At 33.4% G+C, this 15,019-nt stretch overlaps 1 protein-coding gene across 4 annotated transcripts in view; it reads left to right on the forward strand.

Annotated features, from left to right (window-relative positions):
• Nucleotides 1–15,019, forward strand: part of LOC145259207 (neuronal membrane glycoprotein M6-a-like) — a 1,045,587-nt gene that overhangs the window by 575,985 nt on the left and 454,583 nt on the right. The window lies entirely within an intron of this gene.

A 15,019-nucleotide genomic window follows, 5' to 3' on the forward strand; every position in this document is an offset into this window, starting at 1 on the left:
AGTTTCTAAACTGTATATTTCAATTAAACCGAAGATCCTTTCCGAAAAATTTAAAGAGGACATGGAGGGGGGGGGGTGAGAGGAAGCAACATTTTCCTCGATTCTGAAGCATCACTTGTGCGACTACATTAACTGCTGTCTTGTTCGCTCTGCCTTGTCGTGTTTTATTTTTCTGGTTGTTGTTTGGGTTATTTGTCAGAAAGCTTCTGATATACTTAATACATACACATTTGTGTATTAAGCAGCATTCTTTCATTTAAGCCAACATTGCTAAAAACAACAGGATTCTTGTCTCGTCATACTTTTTGTTTTTGTTTTGTTTTTTTTTAATTTTATTTTTTATCCGTTTGTCTCAAACTCGCTTTTGCTTCGAAATAATAATAATAATAATAATAATAATAATAATAATAATAATAATAATAATAAAGGTTAATGTTTAATGTGTATTACCATTACTTTCGATTCCTTGTCAAATCATCTTCAGATGCCCCCCCCCCAAAAAAAAAAAAACAAACAAAAAAACAAATAAGAAAACGCTGGAGAAGAAAGAAGAGTATGTCGGTTGTTTGTGCTCCTTTTTTCTTTCTGTTTTCTTCATTTTTTTTTTCTTCAGTTTTTTTTTGTTTGTTTGTTTGTTTTATTATTATTGTTTTGTCATCGGAAGATGGTTCGCCGAAGAATCGAAAGTACTCGTGATACATACCAGGACATTCGTTAATCTTTTAGATTTGGAAACTTAAAAGAAAAAAATTTTTTAAATGGTATGACCAAGGAGAAGAATCCTGTCGTGTTTAACAATGTTTTCTACTTATTTTAAATAAGTTATTTATAAACAAACGCTGTTGAAACGCATCTCATAACGATATTTTTTTCTTAAACATTTTTATTTATTTTTTTTATATACATCTATGTTTCAAATAGTATTTCTAAATTGTATCTTCAAGTTAAATTCAATTTTTACGGTAGTTTTGTTTATTAAACCCAAGTCAAAGTGTAGAATATTTACAAAACAAAAAACAATGGCTTTCTAAATAAAACGTTATACATTTTCAGCGCGGTAACATAAACGCATAAGTCCCAAAAACTTTTCTCGGGGATCGAACTGTTTACTAATTTAAAGAATTGAAGGAAAATGGCACATATACAGATTACGGACCCTGCTGAAATAATGCCCTTATTATTTTAGGACCCATTCGGAGGCGGGAGGGGTTTTGTTAACTATTCTGTACTTTCACTGAAGGATTAACAAACGAAAGATACTGTAAAAATTGAATCTGATTTGAAAATTCTGAAATAAAAATTTGTTCTGTATAAAAAATCTATCAGAGTTTTAATGCATTTATTACCAAACCTTTCGACTGACATATCCGCCATCATCAAGTTTTGAGGACATCTTGTGATGGAAAAACTGTTCGACTCGAAAGCCAAGAATATAATAAGAAAAATTGTAATATCCTCGAAAAAAAAAAAAAAACTCGATAAAATATAAATAAAATAAAAATAAATAAATAAATAAAAATAAATGAACGCAATCGCTATGAACTGTTTGTTTCTTTCAACAACGATTGTTTGAACTAATGATTGATCTCCTTAGAATCATGCTATGCTCACTACAGGAAAACGGCGCTTGTTAAGATAGAGTTGACCGATCGATATTTTTAAATATGTCGTCTTAAACAAAATCAATATCACGTACTTAATTGTCATGTCGAAAATAGTAAAGTATCAAAAAATTACGAAAATCCATCGTGTAGAAAATTAGTTATTATTATTATTATTTTTTTTTTTTTACGGAAAATTGGATAAAATTGCATTTTTCTTTCACGTTATTAAGTAGAAAGTGAAGAGCTTACACACAGGGGACATAACTCGGAACGAATATTTTAGATTACTTGTTCACGGCGAGCAATATTTGTTATTTATAGCGATAGACATTTTTTTAAAAAATTTTACTAAAAACACGAGCAGTTTTTCTACTCGATGGAATTTCGTCAGTTTTTGATGTGTTACTATTTTCGACATGGCATTTAAGTATGTAATATCGTTTCTATTTAAAAACAATCGATTTGTCGACTTTATCTTAACAAGCACCGGAAAAGCATATACCACTTTTTTTTGTATTGTAATTTGCTTATAAAACAGAGATCGCGAACAGCTTTTTTTTTTTTTTTTTTTCTCTAATTACTTGAACGGTGACACATTCTTTTACGAGTGTCATCTATAGTTGACGTATGATCAGGTCCCACTGTTATTAATCTAGTGACTTAGTACTCTATTTTCTAGTAGCAGCAGAGGAAGAGAACGCCTGATTTTCCTCTAAGCCCAAGGCCCACCCGTAAATGAGGGTCCATAAGAGATTTGCGAGAGGAGGGGGGTGGTTCTACGATCAACCAAAGGAAATAAGCTAACTGCAAAATGAAGTGTAGTCGTTACAAGTGTGGTTTGTGGGCTTAGGAAGGTATGAATCTATAGACCCCCCCCCCCTACTTCAGATAAGAATTAGGTATTAGGGTAAATTAGACTCTCAAGCCTAAGTTGTGCAACTAGAATAATCGTTACTGTCGGCGACATAAATTATTTTAAAATGCCTTTGGTAAATGTAAAAAAAATAATTACTTTATCTGCTTATGTGTGACCTATTTTCGTTGGAAAATGATTTTTAATGTTTAAGAAAAATTTAAAGCAACTGAATTTATCGTAAATAGCGGTTGTGACTAAAATTGTTCGGTTATGTACTTACTTCCTGCGGTGTCTGGAACGCGGATTCTTGTACTCTGATACTATTTTATGGTAAATTAAATTGTCTTTAAACTTTTTCTTAAAATATTAATTCATAACGCAATTAGGTCACAAACGAGTAAAGCCAAATCCTTATTTTTATTTATTTATTTTTTTTTTTTTTTTTTCTGATTTCCTAACTGTTTTTTCCTCTTTCAAATAATTTATGTCGGTAATAGTAATGTTCACTAGTCTAGGAGTAACATCAGTCTTTATCTGCTAACCCCGTTGTTATTTCCCAGTCGATCTGGAGTTCTTGCGACTAGACTCGAGAAATACCGGTTAGGAGATGCGGCTAGGGATTGGGTAACCCTTGTTTATAACTCCATGCGTACATACTCTTACAAAGAGTACTATCTGTGAGGTTGTTTAAAAAATTCATATATAGGGTGTTTATTTATTTATTTATTTATTTCAGACGTGGCAAACTTTAAATGAAAATAAATCACATAAAAATATCTTTAGCATACAAATATGTGGTTTCGGACCGGGATCAAAGTGTAGTATCTGTTTTGCAGATGCTACACTTTGATATAATTTGTACCAGTCAACGGAGGGGAAACCCTCTATACTGGGACAATTATTATTTTTGGTAACCAGAGTGCCCCTTTTTGCCTACTTTTAGGGGAGCTGGTTTTTACCCCACATTAAAAACAGCCTTGTGCCTAATTTGCTTTGGTGGGGAAGCAAATAAATGCATTAATGTGTAACATTTATAATTTAAATATACTTAGCGGGTAAATGGACCCACAACTCGCGCGTATCTGACGTAATCTAGAGGTCCAATCATCACAAACTCTAAACATTAAATTCGGCTGTATTTCAGCAATAAGCGTTGAATGGTGTCTACCAAGTGGTCTATCATGTCTGGTTTATCAGCGTTTACATGGTATATCATATCGCCAAAATAAACTAATCTGATAGGGGTTAAATCACACGAAGGAGCTTGGTCAGTTGACGCGTCAATTTAATTAAAAAAATTATTCGTCCAAATGTTTCAATTATTAGATTGATCGTCTCATTTGCAAACGCTGCTCGTATGTCAGTTTCTTCGTGATAAATTGAAAAAACAAAAAACAAAAAAAAAAAAAAAAAACAAGATGGACTCTAACCAATAGTTGCCAAATCTGCAATTAAAGGAAATAGTTGTCAATTAAAAGTTCGCCGCCTCTAAAAAAAAAAAAAAGAAAAAAAAATCACCCTGCATATATATAATTTGGGGCGCTTCTACACTATTAAAAACGAAATTTCGGAAATCGTAAAACTGAATTTCACTTGAAAACAATTATATCTACGTATTCCTCGTATTTTTAAGATGATTATATAAAAAAAATTACGAAAATCGATAAGGTAGAAAATTATTTATTAAAAAAAATCATAAATAGAATTTGATGAAAATGATCGGAAGACACAGACAAGACAAAGACAGGTAATTTTTCGTTTCGATTTAAACAAGATGACCGCACTTTTCACCTGCCAATACGATTGTAGTTTTCTTCTTTTTTTCCGACTGCATTGTAATTTATTAGAATTGATAACAACAAAAATTAGTAGAAATCATTATTTTTTATCTGAAAACTCCATTTATCGACTACAAAATTTCGTCCTAATAGTGTAGAAGGACCTAACTTTTCCCCTCAAAGTATCAGCTGTATAATGTACGTGATGTAGAATTTATTTTAATAACATTATACTTGTTGGTTGCATATGTTGTATTCCTGAGGAGTGGTTGGAGTGGGACGCTCATTACAATATTCTATGATATTAGGAATGAGTGGTGGTGGCCATTGGTGACGTTTAGTTTCTCGATCGACAATGATATAAATAATCCAGCCCGGGCAGCCGTACTTATAATAATAATAAGCACGATTCCCCCCCCCCCCTTTACGTGTTGACGGACACGCATCCTTTATTTATTTATGTAAATTTACTATGTACTTCAGTGTTTGTTTGATTATTTTTATTTATTTATTTTTGTCAAGTCGTCTAAGTGTATAATAACCCAGTGTTTCTTTATTTTTAAACCTCAAGTTAATTTCAGTGAATCGGCGCGCGTATTTCTTCGCTCAGTTCAAAACTGGAGCCCACTATTACTTGTGTCTTCGTGTTTTATTTCTAGTAGCAGGAGAGTGCCTGTAAGAAGAATCACGAGTGCTTCCAATCATATGGACGCGAACCTTGTACCCACCCCACCCGCCTTGTTTCATGGACGCGTCCATTCATCTCATTGAGAACTAGAGGATATATCTGTCCGTTATTTGGTAAATCACGTGTATGCCGTAATTATCCAACAGTATTTTCGGTAATGCACTAGGATAAGCGCACTCTAGCATTACATTAAAATGGCTGAGCAGCCCTATTGGCATTGTCTGTTAGGGTGGGGGCGCGCTTCGACTCTTGCCTGGAATTTCCCGCTTATTCAAAAAGAAAAAAAAAATCTGAATGATGTACGTACTCGTGACGGAAAGAAAATCTCGTATTCAAAAAATCGCGTAAATTAATCAGGTAATCTTATTTATATGTAAGAAAATCAAATTTCGTAGCAAACTCGCGCCATCGCCGCCTATCTTGAAAACAAAATCTCGAGAAAGAAAGGAGATAACTCAGTATAATTCAAACTTGCGAGATTTTTGTTGTAATGCCTACAAAAATCCCATTAATCGCTTACATTTTATTTATAAAAATAAAAGTACCTAATCAATTTACGCTATTTTATTTATTTATTATTATTTTTTTTTAGAGGAAGGGATGCGATATTTTCTTTGCTTGACGAATACATACATCATAGACTTTTCTTTATTTTTGATTTTTTATATAAGAGGAATTTTGGATAAGCCCTTGGTTATCAATAACCTAACACCTTCTCAGAGCAAAGGTAAAGCCCGGGAGGATGGAGTTGTTCAGTTTTCTCCCACTGCAAGAACTTAGACACCAGGATCAGAAAGTGGAATTGAGAAGTCAGCGTCCCCAAGGAGGGATACTTTGGCCTGCAAAAAAGTGCCTGTGCCGCTCCGTCGGCATTCCGAGGGCACCTCAGACGATTAGCAATAAACTAACCCTTTCTCAAAGAGAGAAGGCAAAGCCTGGGAGGATGGAACTCTCAGGAATGGACAGAACGTTTCCACAGCCCAACAACAACAGAATCTGGCTGATTTGTCGAAATTATAGGATATTTTTGCGTAAATTAAGCGAAAGAGACTTGCTTTTCAGATATCATGTGAAAACATATTCCGATGAAATCATTATTACCGTTACTACAATGCGTGACGAAAAAATGTCCTCATTCATGGTCGCCGCTTTGTGAAGCTGAACTGAGGCCGCATCGTTTTGTGAAGCATTTTCTTTTCAATTTCGTACCAGTTTTTTAATTCCAGTTTATTTTTGCGCATTAAATAGAACAATTATCGAATATAAATTTTCACCCCCCCTTTTTTTTTACAACTCGGGAGTCACCACTTATCAAGACCCGAATGCCACTCGAGGAGAAGAGTTAATGCATGTAAGGTGGTAGTGTAGTAATCGTTAATGATGTAAATTTTGGTACGTATGCAAAATACGGACCGTGCTGAAATAATGTAATTTAGAAATCCATTCTTAACATGGGGGAGAGAGAGATTTTTTGTTTTGTTTTGTTTTTTGTTTTGTCTTTTTTTAAAGAAACTATTCTTTGCTTTCGCCTAACAATTTAATAAACCAAAGATACCGTGAAAATTTAATTTAACTTGAAAATCTTATCCCCAAATAGCACGGTCGGTAATCTGCATAAGTTATCATCATATTATGAATCCGAAAATGCTGTTGTTGGCATTAGTTTCCCCGATATTTTTCTAGTCATAATTCTTTCTAGAAAGATATCAAGTACTTACGGGAGGGAGCCACATGAAGGTTGCCAACATCCTAAGTAAAAGTAATTTTTTTTTCGGAACGAACTGGGTTCGAACTTGAGACACACAGTTCGTCAATCCGTGTCGTTAAACACTGAACCACCATAGCATTTACAGCATTAACGATTACTACCCTACCACCTAAGTACATTAACCCTTCTCCTCGCGTGGCATTCGGGCCTTGATAAGTGGTGACTCCCAAGTTAAAAAAAAGGTGAAAATTTAATTTCGATAATCGTTCTGTTAATTTAATACGCAAGAATAATCTGCAATAAAAAAGAGGAAGAAAGAAGCAACCTTCGTAGAAGTCAGTGTCCTCAATTACGTTAGGTTAAACAGAGATGAGAGGGGAAAAGATAACGAAATACTACGTACGCAGACATGAAAAGAAACTGGAATCTTAGGAAGATTTCCATCATTCCAGTAATCATAGGAGCAACCGGAACTATGAAAAAGGAATTTCAAAAACTAACTGGCAAATATACCCGGTGAACTAAATGCAGGAGGGATACAAACAGTTGCACTTAATAGGACCGTTAGAATCTTTAAAAGAACTCTCGGATAGGGTGTATGAGATAGAGGGTGGATGTTTTACATCCGGTAGAATGCTCCATTCCCAGCTTGAACAAAATGATAAAATTTTTACAAATTCGTAGTTTTGGATTTTTCGGACTATTGTTATCGTCATACGTGTTATTTTAATAACGTTTCGGTCGATGTAACCTCCGACCTTCTTTAAGTGTATCTCATCGAACTCGGGAATGTTTCTGTCGAACTCGAGAACTTGAACGGAATTTCGAACGGAACCCCTTATTTACTTCACGGGGTAGCATGCTCTTGTTCCGTCAGCCATGACTCGAAAGAGGTCCTAAGTAATTCGCAATTCTATTTTTCGATCGCCAACGCTGAGAGTTAAACCTTCAAGAGGATATATTTACTTTTGCCATTGATTTTCCAAATATTCTAACCACTACGCGACTGGTCCCTGCGGACAATTCCCGAGTTCGAAAGAAAGATTCCCAAGTTCGACAAGATACACCTGAAGAAGGTCGGAAGTTACATCGACTTAAACGTTGTGAAAATGACACTCAAGATGAGGGCAGCAGTACGATGAATCCAAATAATACGAATAACCAATCCTCATAAAAAAAAAAAAATTCAGAAACTTAACGCTAAATAAATAAATAAACATCGACGGGTTTGACTTGAACATGTCTTGTCGATTGGTGTTTTTTTTTTTTTCTTGTTTGTTTTTTTTTGTTTTTTTTTTCGTTTGTTTTCCTTAATTGTCAAATATTTTTTATTGTCGAAGACATTCCATCCAACTGCGAATACATTAGCATCGATTACTCCAATATTATCGACAACGATAATTTATTACAAAGTATAATGGTCTGTACTTCGGCAAATTACGGATCATGTTGAAAACATAAGGTTATTATTTTGAAACCCATTCTTAACATAGAGAAGCTTCTTTTTTTTTTAAACTACTCTGTGCTGTCAACTATCAATTTAATAAACAAATTATAACGTAAAAATTTTAACTTGAAATATCTATCAAAAAAAAAAAAAATAGCACAGTCTCTAAACTGCAGAAGTGCCTAAATATCAGTTAAACATATGCACCCATGGATTCAAAACATTAAGGCTCAATATCTTTTTACGTAGAGCTTTGCAAGAATAATAAATACTAGGTCTACAATATCTTAAGATTTTACTGCACTTTCATTTGTCAAAAGTGCTCTATGACATCATTTATTGATGTACTATGTGAATGAAAATTCCAACGTTCAATTCGTCATTCGAACGTCTGACATCGTAAGGAAATATCATAAAAGTGCCTGCCGAATGGATAACCAATGAAACTGCAATAAGTTGTTCATATTAAATGTATAATCATTATATTATAAACATATATCTATATCTTTAGACGAATGCATCCATATATCACCAAAACGAGCTCTTTTCTTCCTTTTGTCTTTTTCATACATCCTGTCTCCAGGACATTTCATTTGGATTTTTTTTTACAAAGGGGTCACCACATATCAAGGCCCGAAAACCACTCAAGGATAAGGGTTAATGCGTGTGCGGTCGTCATTGGGACAATAGCGTAGTAATCGTTAGTAGTGGAAATTCGATAGGATTAGCTTATTTAAGAGGACAGTTGGAGACAATATAGTAGTCAGCTGGAAAGCAGACCAGCGGAACAGAGTTCCACAGGTGAGCAGTTCTAGGAAAGAAGCTTTGTTAATGAAATCCACGTTTAGGTTTGGGCATGGATAGAGAGTGAGGGAAATTTTTATAATAGTTTTGGCTAGACGAGTGTTTTTATTTATTTTTTTAAATTTTTTGTGAAAGATTGGCAAGGGTGGGGGTGAGGACCATAGATTAGAATCAAACACTTGCAATATGAAAATAACGATGGAGCAGAGAAAATATATCGGGTAGTTAATCGCCGGGCATATATACGCCAACACAGGCAGAAAATTTAAATGTAAATATACGCCATGAATATGTACAAACATTTGTGGTAATGAAAGTGTAATTATATGTGTATACATATATAATTACACTTTTATATGATATACATACATATGTGCGTATACATATACGTATATATCGTATTTATATATACGTGACTCTCTCTCTCTCTCTCTCTCTCTCTCTCTATATATATATATATATATATATATATATATACATATATATATATATATACATATATATATATATATACATATATATATATATATATATATATACATATATATATATATATACATATATATACATATATATACATATATATATACATATATATATACATATATATATATACATATATATATGTTGCAAGATAAATTACATGCATGTTTTACTGCTCACTTATATAGTGCTCAATACATAAATAGATCTTACTTATACTAGTAGTAGTAGTAGTAGTAGTAGTAGTAGTAGTAAAATATGAGCTCATGTAGGTCACTGGCTATACTACTAAATTTCTATTTATTCATGCATTATATATATTATATATAGATATACATTACGCATATATATATATATATATATATATATATACACATGAACCCACACATATAATGATATAAACTATATTTATGGCAAGGAAGCTGCACAGAAAGATTTGTGTTCATAATTCGTTGGCCAGGTGAATTCCATCGTGACATGAAACACGAATTTCATGTTCGAATTACTTGCCATAAGTATGTTGCTATACTGCTACTACAAAGCCTTGCTCATTTATTGAGCATTGTTGAAGTAAATACTGGAAAAATACGCCTAAAACGTGTATTCTTATGCATAATTAAAATCCCATTTTCGCAGAAGAATACGGGAAAATCTTCGTTTTACTCTCATTTGGACGACGAAAATTACATTTATGCGATTTGGTCACGTGACTAACTAATCCTGAACCGAACTGAGGTAGAAGATATGGACTACCTTCTTTTCTGGTCGGAAATGACTCCCCCCCCCTCTCTCTCTCTCTCTCTCTCTCTCTCTCTCTCTCTCTCTCCTCAACTATCGTTATTCGTTACGCGTTACCGTATGAAAAAGAAAGAACAGTTACGATGTGAAATTAAACTACATATCGCAATGACATAAAATAAATAAAAGGCAAAAACCCCACTTCCTCAAATACTTTTACCTCACTCTTTATTCTTCTATCATTTCCACTCTCTCTCTCTCTCTCGTTCCCCCTCTCTCTCTCTCGTTCCCCCCCTCTCTCTCTCTCTTTCTCTTTCTCTCTCTCTAGATTATCAAACGATTCGAATACATGAATATAAACAAAACCAAATAGCGACCCTGAAGAAATACTATTTAACTAATAGTTGGATAGGCAGCGAGAAAAAGTACATAATATAACAGGAAAAGTTTAATTTAGTATTTTCTTTTTCTTCATTTTTATCTGGTTTTGTGCAACACACTTTCTTGACTCAGTTTTACCAAGCTCAAGAGTGACACAGCAGGCTACATTTGTCTTAGTATATATGATTCTTGGAATTGTTACATATTTTTAGGGCAATCAATAGGTTAGTGTGAATATATATATATATATATATATATATATATATATATATATATATATATTATATATATATATTAGCATTTGGAGGTGTATGTTGAGCAAAAAAAAAAAAAAAACGGTAAATTTTTTAAACTTTGACCTCTATTATGACCCCTCAACATTTATTGTTTTGGGCTCAAATTAAGTTATTAAGTTAGATCCATGTCCATGGAGCCTATATATAAAATTTCAAATGTTTAGACCCAAAATTATCGGAGGAGTTTGGTAGAGTTCTCAAAGGTCAAATACTTGAACTTTGACCCCTTAACAGCCAAATTTCTGGCCGAAAACCGATCACGTAGATTTTCCCAAATCTCAGTACCCTGTATATCGAATTTCGAAACTATAGACTGAAAATTGACAAAGTTATTGCGTTAGAAAATGTACACACACACACATACACACACAGACACGTTCACTTATATATATATATATATATATATATATATATATATATATATATATATATATATATATATATATATATGGCCTAAATAGGTTTTTCCCCTGTTCTCCTTTCTGTAAAACTTATTGACTTGATAATGCAATAAACTTCTTATGTAATGTTACTCTTTATCTTTTTCACTTATTCATATATATATATATATATATATATATATATATATATATAGAGAGAGAGAGAGAGAGAGAGAGAGAGAGAGGGGGGGGTTAATGTAGTTTTCTTGAATCATTGTTTGGTGTGCATATAAAGGAAATGTATACAAAACAATGCAATGTAAAGGTGTAATTGATAAGCACAACCTGCTCACCTTTATATTTTTATTTGTTTCAATCTGATGATGTACTTCTGCATTGTAGTGCCTACTATAAATTACGTTTTGTCTTATTCTTTCTTTACCTTATATATATATATATATATATATATATATATATATACATATACATAGATCTGATACTGTATCGCTATATGAAATACATAGATACCCAAGTGTTGCGTTAAAGTTCTCTTCTGCCTCTCAAACGTCCACTTAGTAAAAAAAATGTGAAGAACAGTAAGAACATTTATTCTTGTTCTTACACACACATTCTCATATATATATATATATATATATATATATATATATATATATATATATATATAGTCATCCACATGCAGTACTGTTTCGCTGTTTCACAACTCACCAGTGTGGCTAGACAAGCAACTGCCTCAACTTCTCATGTTGACCAGTTGATTATGTGAAAGTACATCTTTCTTGTTGTCTACAAGAACCCGTTTCTATCTGTTCATCTCTATCTATGAATCGAAATATCTATTTCATTTTAATAAATGTGTTTTAGTTTATTAAAACAAAAAATCTGCACTTTTTGGTCTTCAAACCGTTAAATTCTGAATTTTTATGCCATATAAACTATGCTTTTACTACAGTGGACATTTTTTTATCACCTAACAATACACGACAGACCAGCGTTTTCTATTATATTGGACATTACAATTCATCAACAACATCCGAGTGAAGCGTGCCAGGCATAACCTCCACCATGGTGCGTAAAAAAAGATAAAGAGCTATATTTGCAAATGAAGATTCTGTTATGAATCGAAATATCGAAAAAAAGTTATTGAAAGAAATTCTGCAGTTGTTTGGTCTTCAAACCATTAAATTTTGTTAACACACGTTATTTATTTGTTTCTATATATACATATGTCAAAACATCGTTAATTCATTACCCACGCAGCATCAGTCGTATAGCGCAATGGTGAGAAGCCTTGACTGTCATTTAGGCAATGGAGTTTCGATCCTGGCCTAAGGCAGTTGCATGTCTAGCCACACCGATGAGCTGCGAAACAGCGAAACAGTACTGTATGTGGATGACTATATATATATATATATATATATATATATATATGAGAATGTGTGTGTGAGGACAAATCTCAACCTATATACTCAACGAATTTTTATCTACAGGCTTGGAATTTTGTATATAGGGTATTCAGAAATGTGGAAAACTTTTAAGTCAGTTTTCATTCAAAAAAAAAAAATGGATGCTAAGAGGTTATAATTGAAAAATTGATTCTTGGGGGGAACATCGGATTTTTATCTGTTTTACGACTGCGCATGCGCGAATCGTTCACATGACAGCTTCCTTATGTTAAGAATATGTAGGTTTGAAAACACTTTTTAAATATTTTGGCAAACTGGGGCAATGGCCATCGTACTTGACTCACTGTTTTTAGGTTTTGATTTCGAACTTAGCTTGAGTATTTTTGATTTTCTTTTTCTTTTACTTACAAGAGATGAACGGTTATAGAAAAATAACATAATAGTCGCATGCACGTCTCAGTTTCTGCATGAATTAAAATCTATCAATGCGTATTTTACGACCGGGCGACCTGCTAGTATGTGTGTTGGTGTGTGTGCGTGTGGATGTGTGTGTGTGTGTGTGTGTGTAATTCAGTGTTATAGGAGAAATAACAAGTATGTTCAATTAATTGTGCAAAAGCATATATTTTTCAGTCAATGGACACTATGCATTATCATGATTATCCGTCGACACATACGGTTTTGTGGGAACCCAACCCGCAGGTTTAAATATACTAACTATGACCGGTTCATCTGTTATCTTTAACCTCGCGAATTGAGTTTCCAGTCTTTCTTTGAAACCGAAGATATCAATGAATGAACAAAATAATATATAGTACCCACCGCGCGCACACACACACACACACACACACACACACACACACACACACACACACACACACACACATCACATATTGTACATCAAAACAGACGTGTTAATTGCAATTCTTAAATAAGCTTTGTACAATTAGATGTTATCACGTTTTGAGGATAATTAATGCTGTTCAAACCGTGCTGCCATCGAATGGAACCAGTCTCGTTCTTGGATTGCAATTAGCATGAAACAGTCGTGATAAGATAGAATAGTAGCTTACATACATTTCTGTGTACTTACGTACGTATTCGTATATGTCTTTTAGAAGAATACAATTGAATGCTATGTAAAGAATTCAATGTTGGTAAATGTTTTGCATAGTGAGTGTCTGTTTTAATACTGCTATAATTATCATATGTATTTAGGATATTTGAACGATCTGGCATTTTTTTTTATCGAATAATTCCCATACCCGCATATGTTTGTTCATTTATAAGGTTTAATTGCGCATAGACTATTTCTCTATAATCTGATAAATGGTTCTGCCCAGTCGCGAACGATTGCTACACTCGGCAATAATGAGACAATTAAAAACGATTGCATATATTATGGTATCGGCGCTTGTCGCCGTTTCCGGGCTCACACCATTCAAGAGTGTGTGTACATGGGTGTGTGTGCGTGTGTGTGCAACAAGAACACGAAGACTCTAACTCTCCCAGTGCAAATTCTATTTTGAAGAATTCTACTCTCTCTCTCTCTCTCTCTCTCTCTCTCTCTCTCTCTCTCTCTCTCCCTCTCTCTCTCTCACACACACACACGTTTTCTTTCTCGCGCACTTTTTTTCTCCCTTTCTAATTCACGCAAACTCTCTGTGAGTTGCTCTCTTAGTATTAAAATTCTAGAGACAAGAAACGATCAAGTCAGATGACTCGCAGACTTCCATGGCAGCACGAGAGAGAACACACATACGCACACACATATGTGTGTGTGTGTGTGTGTGTGTGTGTGTGTGTGTGTGTATTACCGTTTCCTGCATCTGTTCATAATATCATAAGTCAATATAATATATTGTATACATATTTTGAGTATTTACTTCAACAGTGCTCAATACGTGAGTAGAGCGTAGTATTAATATTATGGCTAGCATTTAGCTCGATGATTTCTTGCGGGAATGAAACATGACCTACTGTGTAGCTTAATTGGCATAGATATATTTTTATACAATTAATACTACTAGTATTGCTATTACTACTACTGTGTAATTTAGGAGTGTTGCACTTTGCATGGAGCATTGCGTAGCATGTAAAATGTTAAAAATATTTACAGAAATTCAACTAATATATATATATATATATATATATATGTATATATATATATAAAGATATCGTCATGAAAAATTTATCTATTAAAAACAAGGTCGATAGCCATTAGTCGCGTGCTCTCGTGTAATGAATGAATGCGTGAATGTAAGATTGACATGAAATTCTAAAAGATAAACTAAAATGACCGAAAAATGGGCTGAAATGACTTAAATAAATAAAAAGTAAATGACTTAGAATGACTTTAATGAAATTAAGGATGAATTGAATTACCTAAAGAATGACTTGAATGCTTAAAAAATAACTGGAATCCTTCAAAA

The sequence above is a fragment of the Euprymna scolopes genome, chromosome 34 (genome assembly GCF_053919585.1).
Source record: "Euprymna scolopes isolate OS-2025 chromosome 34, ASM5391958v1, whole genome shotgun sequence".
Classification (NCBI taxonomy): Eukaryota; Metazoa; Mollusca; class Cephalopoda; order Sepiida; family Sepiolidae; genus Euprymna; species Euprymna scolopes.